The 15,506-nt window shown below is 51.9% G+C and overlaps 1 pseudogene; it reads left to right on the top strand.

The window, feature by feature from the left end:
- The first annotated feature begins 1,468 nt into the window (after positions 1-1,468).
- LOC148162677 (large ribosomal subunit protein uL11 pseudogene) lies at positions 1,469-3,451 on the top strand (annotated as a pseudogene).
- The last annotated feature ends 12,055 nt before the right edge of the window (positions 3,452-15,506 follow it).

Here is a 15,506-nt window from a genome sequence, read left to right as displayed (position 1 = left end):
ACACATTCCCAGGTCCGCTTAATCCATGCTGAACATGGAAGGAAGAACAAAGTGTGATCATCAAAATGTTCAAAGCCTCCTCCAAGTCTCTCTCTCTCCCTCTCTCTCCCTCTCCTGTTTTCTGTCCCTTTTGTCAACACCAAACCTCCAATGGTAGGAAACATTTGTCTAAAAATAGCCCTTCTAAAAGACCCAATCTTTTCTGAGTTTCATAAAACATCTGCTGAACAGTTTCCTATAACTGTTTTTGGCCATTAAATCAAAGCCGGGAGAAACAATGATCTGTTTCTGCCCTTAAAGCAAAGAATTGCCATGAGACCTTCCTCTCAGACCCCGACGACAATGGGGCCAGAAATAGCCACAGGAGACTTTGAAACACCTTGAGGCCCGGGTACAAGAAGAGACTTACTAGTGTCTTGTTTTTCTTTCTTTTTAAAGAGGCTCTTCATCTCCCAAGAGCAGAAAAGAAACTTGGATAGGCAAAACCTCATGGGAGAGGCTAGGCTGCACCATGCAAATCCGCACCTGCAGTGGTGGGGCTGCTGTGGCCGCTTGTCAGGGACAGCCGCGTGTGGAGCAGAGCGTGAGCTGCTTGGTGGCTGGCTGTGTGTTTGTGCTATGTGGCCACCTCGCTTCTGAGCCACGGCTGTGTATTCACGGGGCTCCCGCTGGTTCCCGTGGCACAGAAGCTGGGAGTTTGCACCATCCAGAAAGCATCTGGAGTAACCAACAACGATGCTGACCTTGCTCCCAGGGCGAAGCTTGTGACCAGAGAGAATCTGGCTCATTATCTAATGACATTGAACTCCTAGTTAGAGCTGCCTCTTGCAACTGGTATAGCCCGGCCCCGGGCCATGCACAACGTGATCCAAGGATGTTTGCTGGTCCCAGGGGAAAACTCACAGACAGGAGGTCTAAAGACCTAGTAGGTGCTGTCCAGATATGCTTCCAACCAGCTGAGGGTGCTTGGCAAGGCGTCTCCCCGCTCTTCTCCTCTGACCGTGCTGAGCTGCAGGCTGCCCTCATGTGAACGAGAGCATCGGTACAGGAACCCCTGGGCCTTGAAACTACGGCAGATGGCAGCAGGAGGAAGCCCGGGGTGATGCAGTCTGGGAAAGTGCCCAGGGCCAGGGCTGGCTCTGTCCAGCAACAGAGTGGTCAGCTCGGCACTCAAGGTCGGCCGAGAGGCCGACGTGGGCAGATCCAGCATCAGCAGCAGTGCTGGGAGCTGAGACATCCTGGACAAGGCCCAGTCAGGGGCCGGACACACATAAAGCCGGATCCAGTCCCCTGGGACACCTTCTCTCTCTAGGACATGCCTTCGGTCTGTGCAGCTGACTTGAAGGTTAGGTGAAAAAACCCAAGGCACAACAGGAGAGGGACACAGGGCACGAAGGATTCATCTATAGCTTGTGTCAAAGGCCCTGCATAGCACATCATTTGGGCCTCAAGACAATACTGTCTGAAAATGGTGATGAAGCCAAATTCAGGGCATACTCTGTGCCATTGTCGGGACCAGGTCAGAACAGAGGGGGACCCCAGGACCTACACGTAAGCACAGGTGTGAACAGGGGATGCGGGGAGCCAAGAGTACAAGGCTGGACTTAATGAGCTGTCACCCTCCTCCCAGATTCAGCTCTCTCTGATGCCGTATGCTGTCTCTCCATTTGTGAAAATGGCCCCAGCATGTTCTGGTGGAAACTGGTTTCCATGTTTCATGCCCATGGTAATTTGTGATTAGATCAGAAGGCAATGGAGGTTAGCCCGTCTCATCTGTGGGCACAGTTAGCTGGATCCCATGTCTGTGATTGTGAGGGCAGAACCAGAAGTGAGAGCTGGTCAGTGCTTCCCATTGTTTGTAGGCTTGCCCTGAACATGGCCAAAGGATGGTCATGCCAGGAGAGAGGTGGGCTCGTTGTCTTTCCGGCTTCTTCCTTCCTTCCTTCCTTCCTTCCTTCCTTCCTTCCTTCCTTCCTTCCTTCCTTCCTCCTGTCCTCTCTCCCTCCCTCCCTTCCTCTTTTCCTCCCCTCTCTGTCTAGATGCCAGGTAGCACTAGTAATGCTCTAAGAAGTGTCTAATAAAAAAGATATAGATTCATATTTTATCCAAAACAACAAAACCAAAAGCCATTTAAGATGAACAATCCATTCTAATACAGTTGGGAAACCCTCCCAAAATCTGCCTGAAAGCCCACAATCCAGGAGATACCTACAACAACCAAGCAAACAACGCAAAGCAAGCCAACACTTCAGCTCATTTATAAGATCATTTCTGCATACTTTTCACTTTTTGAAGTAGAATGCAAAGTCTATTTATAGATCTATATTTATTTGATAGAATAGCAACAGCAGTGAATAGGCTGCTTTAGGGTTTGCCTGTTGCAAATTAAGTGTGTGTTGCGTGTGTGTACATGTGTGTATGTGTACGTGTGTGTGAGTGCACGCGCGCATGCCAAGCTGGGAAGCAATAATGGCCAGCTCAGGCTGTGCTCACGGCTCCTGAATCCCTGAGCCACCCACACTGTTTCCCAGCCACCGCACCCAGAAGCCCAGCCCCGGGCTCGACACTCTGTCATGTTGCCAATGAGCAAAATGTGCCTCCTGCTAGTGAAACAAAACCACACACAACTTTTTGGCTTTCGGCTCGGGGAGGCAAAGGTGCAACTTTCTTTGGTCATCCCAAATCCGGGTTCATCCAACACCAGCCACCTCTGCCATGCCGCCTAAGTTCGACCCCAATGAGATCAAAGTCGGTGCATGCTTTAGATATGGCTGGGGCTGCGAGATGGAGCATCCCTCCTTCCCGCAGCCCGTCGGGCCTCTGGCCCAGCCGCCGTTGCCTTTCCCAGCCCAGGCTTTTTTAAGTTGCTGCCTGCTAGAGGCCTTTGCAGTGCAGCAGTCAGGGCGCTGTGAGGTCCTGGCCGAGTCTGACTCATTCTGGGCCTCAGCTTCCCCACGTGTAAATGGGGAGGGAGGACCGCACACCTTAGGTGTACCTGAGGTGCACCGGTGGCGAAGTCGGTGCCACGTCTGCCCTGGCCCCGAAGATAGGCCCACTGGGTCTGTCTCCAAAAAATGTTGGTGATGACATCGCCAAGGCAACCGGTGATTGGAAGGGTAAAAGGATTACGGTGAAACTGACCATTCAGAACAGACAGGCCCAGATTGAAGCGATACCTTCTGCCTCTGCCCTGATTATCAAAGCCCTCAAGGAACCACCAAGAGACAGAATGAAGCAGAAAAACATTAAGCACAGTGGAAATATCACTTTTGATGAGATTGTCAATATTGCCCGACAGATGCGACACCGATCTTTAGCGAGAGAACTCTCTGGAACCATTAAAGAGATCCTGGGGACTGCCCAGTCTGTGGGCTGCAATGTAGATGGCCGCCACCCTCATGGCATCATAGATGACATCAACAGTGGTGTGCTGGAATGCCCAGCTAGTTAACTACAAAGGAAAATGTTTCAATAAAGGATCATTTGACAACCAAAAAAAAAAAAAAAACACACACACACACACACAAGTAGAAACACGAAAGTCGCTGAACCTCAATGGGTCATCATGGTCATGTCCCATACTATAACCGTGGAAAAAAGCTTCATAATTTTTTTTTTTTAATGATTCCCCTCAGCTTGCCATTGTAGTCTTATCCTGCCTGCCCAGGGAGACAAAAGATAAGCCGTATATCCGGGCATGTGCTACCAGGGTGGGGCAGTGGCCAGCAGACTCCTGGGTTTGCCAGGACCCCTAAGCCCGGGGGGGGGGGAGTGTCTCTGGCTGTCCCACCCTACTGCCCAGCCCTTGGAGGCTCTGCTGCAGCATCAGGAGACACCTGCCTGGAGCCAGCACAGAGCTCCAAGGGGGCAGGCCTGAGCCTCTCTGGAAAGGCAGCTGCTTCTTCTCTGGGGGCTGCTGGTGGCTACACAGCCAGATCAGGGTCTGCCTGTGGCCACGGGGTGAGGTGCCCATCCTCCCCCGTCCAGCCTCGTCAGCGAATTCAAGGCACTTTCCAGTTGGCTTGGAAGTGCAGCCCCTGGTTTCTCCCCTTCTGCTTTTAAAGAGGACCTTGTTTTGCTTCCTCTTTCCCTTTCCCTTCCTGTAGAAAAGAGCAGTGGATTCCTCGTGGTAGGCAGATGTGAGCGTGGCACCTGCTCTGGCGGGGAAAAGCGGGGAGGACCGTTGGGGGGCCCTCAGCTCTGCCCACAGGGAGCTCGCGTTACTGAGCCAGGCCCGGTGCGGCTGGCTCCTGCCCGGCGGCATCTGGACAGGAGGGACCCTGCACTTGGAGGTAGCTCAGGTGCTGCCATGTCATATTCGAAACCTCCAAGGCCACGAGCTCTGTGTTCACAGAGATAAGACTTTGAACGCTTTGTTCCCTAGGAAGCCACAGATTTGGTAGGGCTCAGAGGCCAGTAGGCAGTCATGGGACCTCACAGGGCTGGGCAGTGGGGCTCAGAGTAGGTTTCTTGAGAATACAGAAGCCTGAAGAATAGAGGGGCTTCTTAAGCGAGAGGTATGGCAGCCGTGGACCAGCCTCCCTATAGGGGGAGCAGCTGCCTGCACAGGGCAATACTGGAGGACAAACGTGGATCCTGACACGCGCATGCACACACACATGCACGTACATACACACACGCAGACAGACCCAGGTTCAAGGCTGGCTCCCCCTCCTAGCTCTGTGTCTCTGGGCCTCCCTGAGCCTCAAATCCTTCATTCAAGATAGATAGATAGATGATAGATGATAGATAGATAGATGGATAGATAGATAGATGATAGATAGATAGATGATAGATAGATAGATAGATGATAGATAGATAGATGATAGATAGAAAGATATTGTGCCTCGATAGGCCTCTGCCAGATACTACGAACACCATGGAAAATAAAGCAAACACACTACTGATGTCCAGGGAGAGACAGATTACAGACCAGCAAGGACCCAAGTAAATATGCATTTTACACATTGTGACAACAAGCTCTGGAGGAGGGTCCTGACAGAAAGCAGCAGAGAGGGCTAGAGGATCCCCTTTCTAGCTGGGACGGTCCCTAAGGAAGTGGTGTCCAGCCCACAGGCTAAGGGTGAGAAGGAACCAACCCTTCAAGCCCAGCAACACTCTGTCCATTACACAGCAGCTGTGATGTGTCACCAGGCTCTTGGGACACAAAAGACAGAGGTCCCTGCCCTCGTGGGGCTTACAACCTGGTGAGGGGACAGAGCCGGTAAACAGAGAGCATAAGAAATAATGATGGGGGCGCCTGGGTGGCTCGGTCGTTAAGCATCTGCCTTCGGTTCAGGTCATGGCCCCAGGGTCCTGGGATCGAGCCCCGCATCGGGCTCCCTGCTCGGTGGGAAGCCTGCTTCTCCCTCTCCCACTCCCCCTGCTTGTGTTCCCTCTCTCGCTGTCTCTGTCTCTGTCAAATAAATAAATAAAATCTTAAAAAAAAAAAAAAGAATGATGGAAGCACCGTAGCCAATACGAGGATGGGGGTGCTGGGAAGGGAATGGGGGCGATGTTCTTTCATACAGAAGGCTCAGAGCGGGACGGATGGCAGAGTGACGTTCAGCTAGACATGAGCAGGGTGTGGGAAGAGGAGAACCTGACAGAGTGGTCTGTCCCCTCCGGCTCCTCGCGAGGCAAACTGCCGGGAGGACAGCACGGACCGGGTGGGGACGGCAGCCAGTGTGGAGCTCCGGCGAGGCACGACGTGGCTCCGACCGGCTGGGTGGCAATGAAGGGGACAGGAAGCTGCTGGATACCGGACAGAGTTTAAAAGTAGGGCCAACAGGATTTGTCGACAGGCTGGATGTGGTTCTAAGAAACTGGGGAGTCAAGCACCCTCTAAGGATCTGAGCCTCAGAATCTGGAAGCATGGGAGCCTAGCTGTGGGCAGAAGGCTGGAGTCAGGCGTCCCATTGTGGCCACATTCCGAGGGGTCTGCTCTGTGGACGTCCCCTGTGTGTCTGGAGTCAGAAGGGGGTTTGGGCTGGAGATACAAACATGAGGTTGACCTCCCATATCACTGCCTCCTAAAGCCACAAGACTGGATGAGTTCACCAGAGAGGAAAGAAGAACCCAGAACCGAGAGCCAAGGACCCTCCAGTGTCGAGGTGGCAGGAGGGCAAGGAGCCAACAGAAGGGGCTGAGTAAAGACGGCAGAGTAGGCACAAAACCAGAAAGAGGGTCTTCTGGAAGGCCCTGCGAGGAAAGCATCACCAGGAGGGAGGGATGATGGTGTCTTCTGCTTCTTGAGAGGGAAACGAAACCGAGGACAGACAATGAATAATCTTACCTCAGAGTGACCTGAAGGGGGTGTCCAAAGCCTCATCCCCCAGATAGTTTCCCTTCCTGCTCCCGGCCTGGAACCTGGCCTAGAAGGCCCCCTGGGGACAGAACCACAAAGGCCAAGTCCTCTTCGAGTCTGGGGGGACACCACAGCGGAATGGCCTGTTCCCCGAGCTGCAACCAGCCTTCCCGACCGATTCATAAGTACCTTTGGGTGAGGAAGAGACGGGGTCAGTCTAGGCTCAGAAAGTGGCACCGCACCCTGACGGAAGGGGGTTGACTGAGGACTCTTCTGGTAGGAATGGTGTGGTGAATGGAGACTACAGGCCGCTCTCAATATTCACACTCTCTGAACAATTTTGAAACATCTACCCGATCCCTAAGCCCCTCTCCACTGACCGGGTGGGCAGCTAGAGGCAGCTGGACACCAGAGGAGGCCCGGCTGTAGCATCTGTGGTCAGTGGGGGCGAGGAGGAACAGCGCCCAGGGCAGCCTCATCTGCAGGCCCTGGAGCCACCTTCCTGTCCCCTGCTCCACGGTGTTTATGGATAGGAAGGCAGCGGGGCTGGGCCACAGAGAGGAAAGCCAAAGCCCTGGTCTGCTTGCTGCTGATAAGTGATTCTACAAGACAAGCAAAAGGAATCCAGACAGAGATCTAAGAACATCCAGATGCTCCGCGCAGCGGCGGGTTCCTGAGGTATGACAGGCTTTCATGTGTGCCCCAGCTCCTGGGGAGAGGGGCCTGGCTGCTGGCCACCCCCAGCTCCAGCTCAGACCCAGGCCCCCCCAGGCAGGGGAGGGGACCAGGTCTGTAACCAGATCTCCCCAGTCCTGGCCTCTTCTTCTCTATACCCCCTGAAGGCACGGTCCAGGCTCTGTACAAATGAGGTGTACAGTATGTGCTTCGTAATTGAAATGAGGATTCTGCATCAGGCACCATGCCCGGTGTTTTAGATACTGTAATAGATTCAATCCTCACACACCATCTAGGAAGTAATTATTATTTTGTCTCCATTTGACAAATGAGAAAATAAGGCTCAGAAAGATGAAGTCACTTCCCGAAGGTCACACAGCTAATAAGTGGCCATGTTGCGGCTCACATCCCCCCACCCCCCCAAGCAAGCGCCATAGTATCCCTGTGCTTGTGCACGTAGCCCGCCACAGAGCCTAGCTTCCTTGATAATCAGGGGAGAAAGACCGCTTACATTTGACATGTCATTTTTCTACTCCTAAAGCATCTGACATCAAGAAAGAAAGGGAACCAGGGAGGATTTAACAAAAGCAAGCTACCACATACCAAAAAGCACAGTACCGAGGTTTCTGGGTCCTCCGATCCCTGCATTCTCCCTTTTTCAGAAAAGGAAAAGTAAATTGCTTAGTTCCTTCTCCCCTGAGTTTGACAGAACAAAGAAGCATAGGACAAAAGCAGGGAGGGATGAGATGACAAGTGTAGAACTGTGGCACATTGACTTGGCCCCCAACAGAGGACCATAATTAAAACAAGATCTTTCCATGTGGCTGGGGGAAAAGATGAGCTGACCTAAGAGAGAGGCTCTCCTTCCTACCTTGTGACCACTTGTCATCCTGTGGGACCGATGGGATAAAACACCAGGAAGAAGGACAGAACTGGAGAAAAGGGGCAATAGTGAATGAGGGGAAGAGAGGCAGAGAGAACAGTGAGACACACAGATCTAGAGAGAGCCAGAGAGCAAAGGACTGGGCCCACTTACTTTTTAGGTCTTTTCCGCCCCTCCAAGTCTGTGAGATCTGGTGATTTGGGGGGATGACCCAGAACCCAGGGCTCCAGAAATTCACTGGAAAAAGCCAAGTGCAAAAGAAAAGGAAAGCTTTTCGGCTATCAAAGCTCCTGATAAATAGAAACCAAAGATTGACAAGGACCAGCAAGAAGAGAACAGGGATGGGAAAAACAGAGCGTGGACCCAAGCTGAGCAAAGAAAGAGAAGTCACTGACAGATAGAACAATCGGGGGATGGAGGAGGAAAATCTCATCACCTAACCTTGTTCCTGACATTGACCTTCAGGTCCAAAGCAGGCGTCACATAGCTCCCCAACTCAGGACCCTATTGGCTCCTTCCTGGCCCTGAGATCCATCCGTAACCATGGTTTGGTGACCTCACGGGGGAGGGGGGGCATCCGAGGCCCCCTGCTAGACAGGAGCTCGGTGAGGACAGAAGGGACGGCGGGCGCTCAGTGAACACAGGGTTGGGTGGACTAATGTGGGATGGAGCTTCTCTGCCTCATGTGACTGGTCCTCTGCTGGGTTCTTTCTCAGACGTGCCACCCCCGTGCCCCCTGGGCTCCAGCTGCGTTTCCCAGAGCCGCGTCCTGCAGAGGAGGCTGCTGTCTTCCCCGTGCTGACTGTCAGCTCATCCGTTCCTGTCCCTGACTTTCCCCACAGGGAGTGTGAGAAACCTCCTGCGGCGTCAGGAGACAGGGAAGGAACTGGCCCAGCACTGGGACAGGAGGGATGGGTACAAGGGGTGTCTTCTGTGTTCTTTTGCCTGCCAGCCTCCGATCTGTGCCAGGGCTGGGGGAGGCAGGGGGAGGGTCAGGCTGGGCGTGGACAAGGAGAATTGAAGCCAGAGAAGGATTTTTCTTTTTTTATTGCAAGGAATGCAAGAAAACGCAGTAGGGCAGGGATGTCCTCTCCAGGCTGACCCTGGGCTCAACACAAGAAGAAAAGATGAACAACTTCCACAGTGTGTCTGGGAGGTAGACTCCTTGGGTCCTGGACCAACTGGCTTCTAACTCCAAGTCAAAGCCAAAGTACGTCTTCTACAAACATATCCTGCTCTGAGCCAGGCACTACGTATACTCAGTGTCAGGAGCAAAGCAGAAAATACTACACAACAGGTCCCTGTCCAAATGGGACATGTGGGCCACTGGAGAAAGTGTGTCAGTAAAGAACTAATCATATGGTTGCAGGTGCAATAAGCACCATGAAAGAAAAGCATAAGATGTTCTGAGAGCATATTGCAGGGCCATCTGCCTCCATCAGCAAAGTGTCCCCCTACGAAGTGACTTTGAGTGTTCCCCTAGGAAGTGAAGGGTGAGTAGGAGCAACCCTGCCAAAGATGGTGGCAAAGGGATGTCAAGTGCGGAGGCTGGAGTAGCCTGTCGTGTCCCAGAGACAAAAAGGCCGGTATAGCTGCAGTGCAGTGATTAAGAATGTGTCCAGGTTGCCCCACTGAGGACGGGAAAACAAAAAGGCTGGGGACACTCCATTCTTGCTTGTAGAGTCAAGACCCTGGATATTGAAAGTCATCCAAAGCAATAGATCGACATATCTGTAAAGTCCAGGCCCGCAACACCTGTGGCTCAGGGACAAGGTGGGTCTGCCTGAGAGGCCCTTAGGAAAGGTGAGGCAGTAAAGGGAGTTGGGCATGACAGACTCAGAAGCCCGAGGGCCCCCAGGTAGGGTGGGGAGGGCACTGGCAGTGTCAGGGGATGGGGCCAGGCCCTGAGCCAGGAGTGGGATTAACCTGAGTATAAACAAATACTAAGCTAAGCATTACAGACTGAAGAGATTGCACAGATTCAGAAAAAAGAATGGGCTAAAATAATTTGGAAGTCTTAGAGAAGAAAAGTGGCAAAGGTTAGATTTGAGGAAATTCAAAGGATAGGCAACAATAGGACCGTTAACAAAGAGTGGAGCATATTCCCAGGTGGGGAACAAAAGAGCAGAGCTGAAGGAGGTATGCACCTCACATGGAGAGGAAAGTCTGATGGGAAAGTCAGTCAGAGAGATGGGTCCAACTGATCAACCTCTGCACCAGCAGGGCCTTCTGAATTCTGGGTGGAGGTTTTCCAGAAAAGGCCACGGGAGCACCGAAGGGTTCTGAAAAGTGAGCAGCAAACTAACAAAGATGGAAAAAGAAGTTTAGTTAGGGCTGCGCGACACAGAAGGGGAGGAGAGAAAAGTGGGTTAGATGCCACGGCGATCTCGGCCCTGAGACAATGGGACCAAGGGTGCCACAGCAGGTGGAGGAGAAAGTGCTGAATCTGAGAGGCATTTCCAAGGCCATAGATGAGATCTCCTGCAGAGGTGGGAATTAGGCACCTCAGTGTACCCAAGCTCTGGAGTCTGAAGGACTGGGAGGTTGGTTGTAATAGCAAAGGAAGGGAGGGAAGGGGAAAATGGAGAACAGATCGGGGGAGGGGCATATTTAACTGAGGACATTTTTTTTTCAGAGTGGGGAGGGGCAGAGGGAGAGAAAGAGAGAGAGAGAATCTCAAGCAGTCTCCATGCCCAGAGCAGAGCCCATTGCGTGCCTCGATCTCACGACTCTGAGATCATGAAATCAAGAGTCTGACGCTGGACGCTTACTGAGCCACCCTGGCACCCCTAATTGGGGACATTTTAAATTTTAGCAAAGATGGTTTCAACCTAAAAGGCAATGGTTGCCAAATTTATTTTAAGCAGCAAGCAAAATCTTAGGAGGAACCTAATACATATGGTAGATTGAAAGGGAGATGTGCTAGTTTAAAAGTAGGCATGCTGGGAGCCATAGTTCCTTGGCACCCCTCCACCTGCCTCTCAGATCCTCGGGGCTCCTCAGAATTACATGGGAAATCCACTGCTATAGGCAGTTGAAGGTACTGACCAAACTCGGGTGAGAGATTAAAGTCAGAGATGAAGATTTGGGGTTCTCAGCATAGAACTGATAACTGAAGACATTTACGACGTCTCTCAGGAAGAAAGAGCAGTGGGGATGCCCTGGGTAGGATCAAGGAGAGCGGCTGGTGACCCTGAGCCAAGACTCCAGACTGCTTTTGTTATTTCAAACGTTAAATTCATGTTTGTAGTTCATGTATGCCTTAGACATGTCTTCTCTCCAAGACTCTCCCTCACTCTCCTCTGTCCTGTGTCAAGGCGTGTGTCTTGTCCAGCATCCATTCCCCCCCCTTCCCCCTCTTCCTCCCCTTGCTCTCCTCCCTCTGGCTCCACTGGCATCTTTCCATCTCCTATCTCCCTGCTCTCAGCTCTTCGCCACCCCCACCCCACTGCTCCTCAATGGGGTCTGTTTGGTCATGGTTTATTTTTAGCTCCCATGCCATCCTGAGGATGTGAACAATATTCCTGAGTCATGGTTTTGCAAGGAAGCAAAAACAGAGAGCTCCCTCGACGTCTCTGAAGATCACTTATCAACCCCCAGCCAGGCGTGCAGTGGAGAGAGCATCATCTGCCAGTTCCTCTTCTGGATGGAACCCCCAACTCAGCCTCTTAGAGAAGCTCCTGCTGCTCCCAGGGAAGCACCTTGAGCTAAACTCACTGCATCCACAGCACATCCTCCACCGAGCCCATATCAGGAAGAAGGACCATGTCGGAGCCTCTGTGGTCTGTGGGATTGAAAGCAGAGAAGAAGCCTGTTCAGAAAAGAACATGTGAGGGGCGCCTGGGTGGCTCAGTCGGTTGAGTGTCTGCCTTTAGCTCAGGTCATGATCTTGGAGTCCTGGGATAGAGCCCAGGCTTCCTGCTCAGTGGAGAACCTGCTGCTCCCCCTGCTTGTGCTCTCTCTCTCTCCTTCAAATAAATAAATAAAATCTTTAAAAAAAAAAAAACAAAAAGAAAAAGAACAGGTAAAATCAATTCTAAAGAGCCCTGAATTTGAGTCCAGAGACTTGGGTTTTAGGACCCTGAGTAGCTTATCAGTTCTACCCAACAAGTATTTACAGAATCCCTTCCCTGTGTAAAGTGCCAGTCTGGGTTCTAGATTCATCCGACAAAACTAGACAATTACACTAGATTGTAAGAAGGGCTTCTATCTATCGAATAATTACCATATGCAGCGCACTATACGAGATCCTCAGAGGCACTCTGACACTATCCATAGGGAGAAGTTGAATCTCAAAGCACTTTAAGAAAAATAAAATTTATTTATTTGAGAGAGGGAAGGAGGAAGAGAGAGAGAGTACACGCAAGCTGGGGAAGGGGCAGAGGCAGAGGGAAAAGCAGACATCCTGCTGAGCAGGGACCCCAATGCGGGGTTTGATCCCAGGATCCCAGGATCATGACCTGAGCCAAAGGCAGATGCTTAACGACTGAGCCACCCAGGCGCCCCTCAAAGGGCTTTAATAGAGCCATATGGCCAACAAGTCAGGATTTAAAATCATTTAAGTGTCATACAAATCCCAGGCATTTCCACGCCACCACTCTGCCTCCTTGGACCAGTTCCAAGCTTTACCTGTCATTAACACAAAAGAATAGCAACCAAGTCTTATAAATGTATCCACTTGCCAGGACTCAGGCTGGTGGGGTGAAATCAGGAGTTATAGCAGCACATGCACTGTGAGTAAGGATTTGGGGCTCCTTCTCCCCCCTGGATGACAATAACTGAGCAGGTGCCATGTTTAGCCAGGCGATGGGGAACAAGCTCCAGGTCAGAGCCAACTGATTACTCCTCTGAACATAGAATATCCCCTGCTGGACGATGTCCCCAAATGAGGGAGAAAGCATTTTTGTTCTTATGACAATGTTTCGCCCAATTCTATAATCCAAACATCTACAATGTCATGCAGTAGCAAATATGACAAAATTATTAATTATAATATTACAGTAGTAAGCCTTAGAGACCCGGCTTCTTCCTGGCCATTTTCCTTCCACATTCTTCTCTCTCTGTTTCTGTCTCTGTCTCCATCTGTGTGTGTATGTGTGTGTGTGTCTCCTTTTTTCATTCCCTCTCTCCTTTCCTTGCAGCTCCTTGCACATTTACCTCTGGCTGCAGCTTGAGTATCCCTGCTTGCCTTTCAGATGCTTTGGGATTTCCCAACATAAAATGCAAAATGATGTGTAAATCACACAGTCGGGTGAGAGGTGGGAAAGAGAAATAAGCCCTGAACCAGACTCAGAGATGAGTTTCTTCCAGATGGACATTGACAGTCCCAGGGGTGTTGCTCAAAGGGGGGCTGGGCTGCTGACCCTGCTGCAAGTCCTGGGACCCAAATGATCCCTGTAGGATATTAGTCACTCTATAAAACCTCTAAGCCAGTTTCCCAGGCTATGGGGTCCTATAGGCAATCTCCCATAGGGTCTCAGAGCCTGAGAACCTATGCATCTCACCGCTTGGCGATGGGTTCATGTTGCATCGGATGGGATTTCTCTTAAAACATGACTTAGCAAATGTCCCAAGACAAAGCTGTAAACTTTCTCAACTTCTCTCCCAGTGGGAGCTCTGCGACCCGCCAGGTCACCCTCCTCCTGGCCACTGAGCATTTCCAAGCCTGAAGGAATCCAGAGTCCTTGCCACATGTGTTTCCAAGAAGGCACACTTTGGGAGTCCCAGAGATGGTCTTAGGGCAGACCAGGTGGCAGCTAAGAGCTGGGAGAAGGAAGTCCGTCCCTCAGGAGCTGGAGGTACAGGAAACACAGCCTCTGGGGGCAGCCCTCAAAGATCACCTGGCATGAATCCCTCCCACAGCATCCTGGCTTCAACTCCTCTCTTCCCTCCCCAGCAACCAATTTCATCTTTGGATTCCCTTCCATGGTATTACAGTTTTCTGTCACCGATGATCCAATAAAGCAGTGACAGAGAAAGAGAGCACATTCACTCATGACCCACTCCATCCTTCAGTACTACGGGCCTCCGATGTCTGCAGAAAGGAATTCCGATTTAGAAGAGGAAGCAAGATCAGAAGGAGCAGACGTCGGGAGAAGAGAGGAAGGAGGGGGAGAACGTGGCCAGGTGACAGACAAGGAGGACGGAGCTATGCCAGCTAGATGGCGGGGTGTGCGAGGAAGTGGCTCAGGCCTGGCTGCCGTGCCTGACAAGGGCGGTTCATACTCTGGGCTCAGCACAGCCAGACGCCCTGCGGGAATGACTTCCTGGTGGCACTCCTTTCTTCCCGCCCCCATCCCCAGCCACCTGAGTCCCCACGTCTGTGTCTTCTCTACCCTAAAATAACACTAGCAACTCAAGATGAAGCCCAAAGCATTCCTCCTAAAAAGCAAAAGTGGTATTTTATGGGTATTTTTGCTCTTGAGGATGACTTACGTGAATGTACCATATCGGCCACAAGGCAGTAGAATCAACCCATCAATCCAATAACATAGACAGCACAGTGGGTTCCAGAATCAAAGGCCTCATCCTTTATTCCAACCAGCACAGACAACTGCCCCCCTGCAGAACCCACGTCTTATCCAAGAAGCCAGAGTCTGAATCCCAAGCCGAGGAGGAGGGCAGGGAGAGAAATCCGGGAGACTGGAATAAGACGAAAGGAGAATGGCTGGGCCCTCAAGAGGCCTCACTTGCCAAGTCTTAAACGGACTTTCTGAGCCCCAGTGCAATCTAAACCCCTGGGCGTGGGGGCTGATTGACACTGGCCTGAGGTGATTTCCTGTTTTTGAAGAAAGGAGGTGGGTAGGAGCTCAGAGACATGTTCTGGGCACCAGGCGGCTTTTTTGACAAAACACACCTCTCCTGACTTCAGCTTTACTGGGACAGATATGGCAAGATAAAATTACTCCCCGGGCCAGAAGGTTTTAGAACCAGGCAGGCTCTGTTCTGAGGAGAGGGGAAGAAAGATGCCAGCTTGAGGGCTGGGCTCTGGGGGCCTGACCCGGGTGGGCGCAGGCACTCAGTGAGCTCACAGGCCGTCCGGCTTCGGCTGCCTTCTCTCGGCACCAAACAAAGAAAGCAGGACCGAGAGTGACAAGAGAGCCAGAGACAAGTGCCACCTTCTGCTGCTGGTGGCTGGCTTTCTTGCTGTGTGTCCCTTGTTTCCTCGCCAGGCAGGGGCTGCCGAGCAGGTGCGTGGAACCGAAGTGCAGTGGCCGGTCAGTAGGACAGCAGCCCACTCGGGATTTTCTGGGCAAGACTCGGTTTCCAGTTGCTGATCCGAATGTGTCCAGACGTCGAACCGAGCTGTGAGACCGCGCGACTTCTCTCAGCAAGGGAGCGAAGTCACCATGACCATGGACAGCACTAGATGGGGCGGGGGGTGGGGCGCGGGGCCGCATCTCGCTTCGGGTCAAGCCTGTGCCCTACTCACTGAGACCTTCCCGGACCGCTCTGCAGAAGGCAGCGCAGGGGCTTCACCCTAGTCCCCTCCACCTTGAGCTCTTGCTCTGAATAACAGCGACGATCCCCACCTGACACGTTGTTCGTCCCCGGGTCTTCCGCCGTCTCGCCCTCGCAACATAGTAAAGCATCTGATAAGTACTGTTTAAATTAGCGAGCACTCGAAGGAACCTCTTATTT

This window comes from Eumetopias jubatus, unplaced genomic scaffold (genome assembly GCF_037043125.1).
Source record: "Eumetopias jubatus isolate StellerSeaLion01/CBP00866 unplaced genomic scaffold, mEumJub1_p1.0 scaffold_13, whole genome shotgun sequence".
Lineage (NCBI taxonomy): Eukaryota > Metazoa > Chordata > Mammalia > Carnivora > Otariidae > Eumetopias > Eumetopias jubatus.
This window is presented reverse-complemented; position numbering and strand designations above follow the sequence as displayed.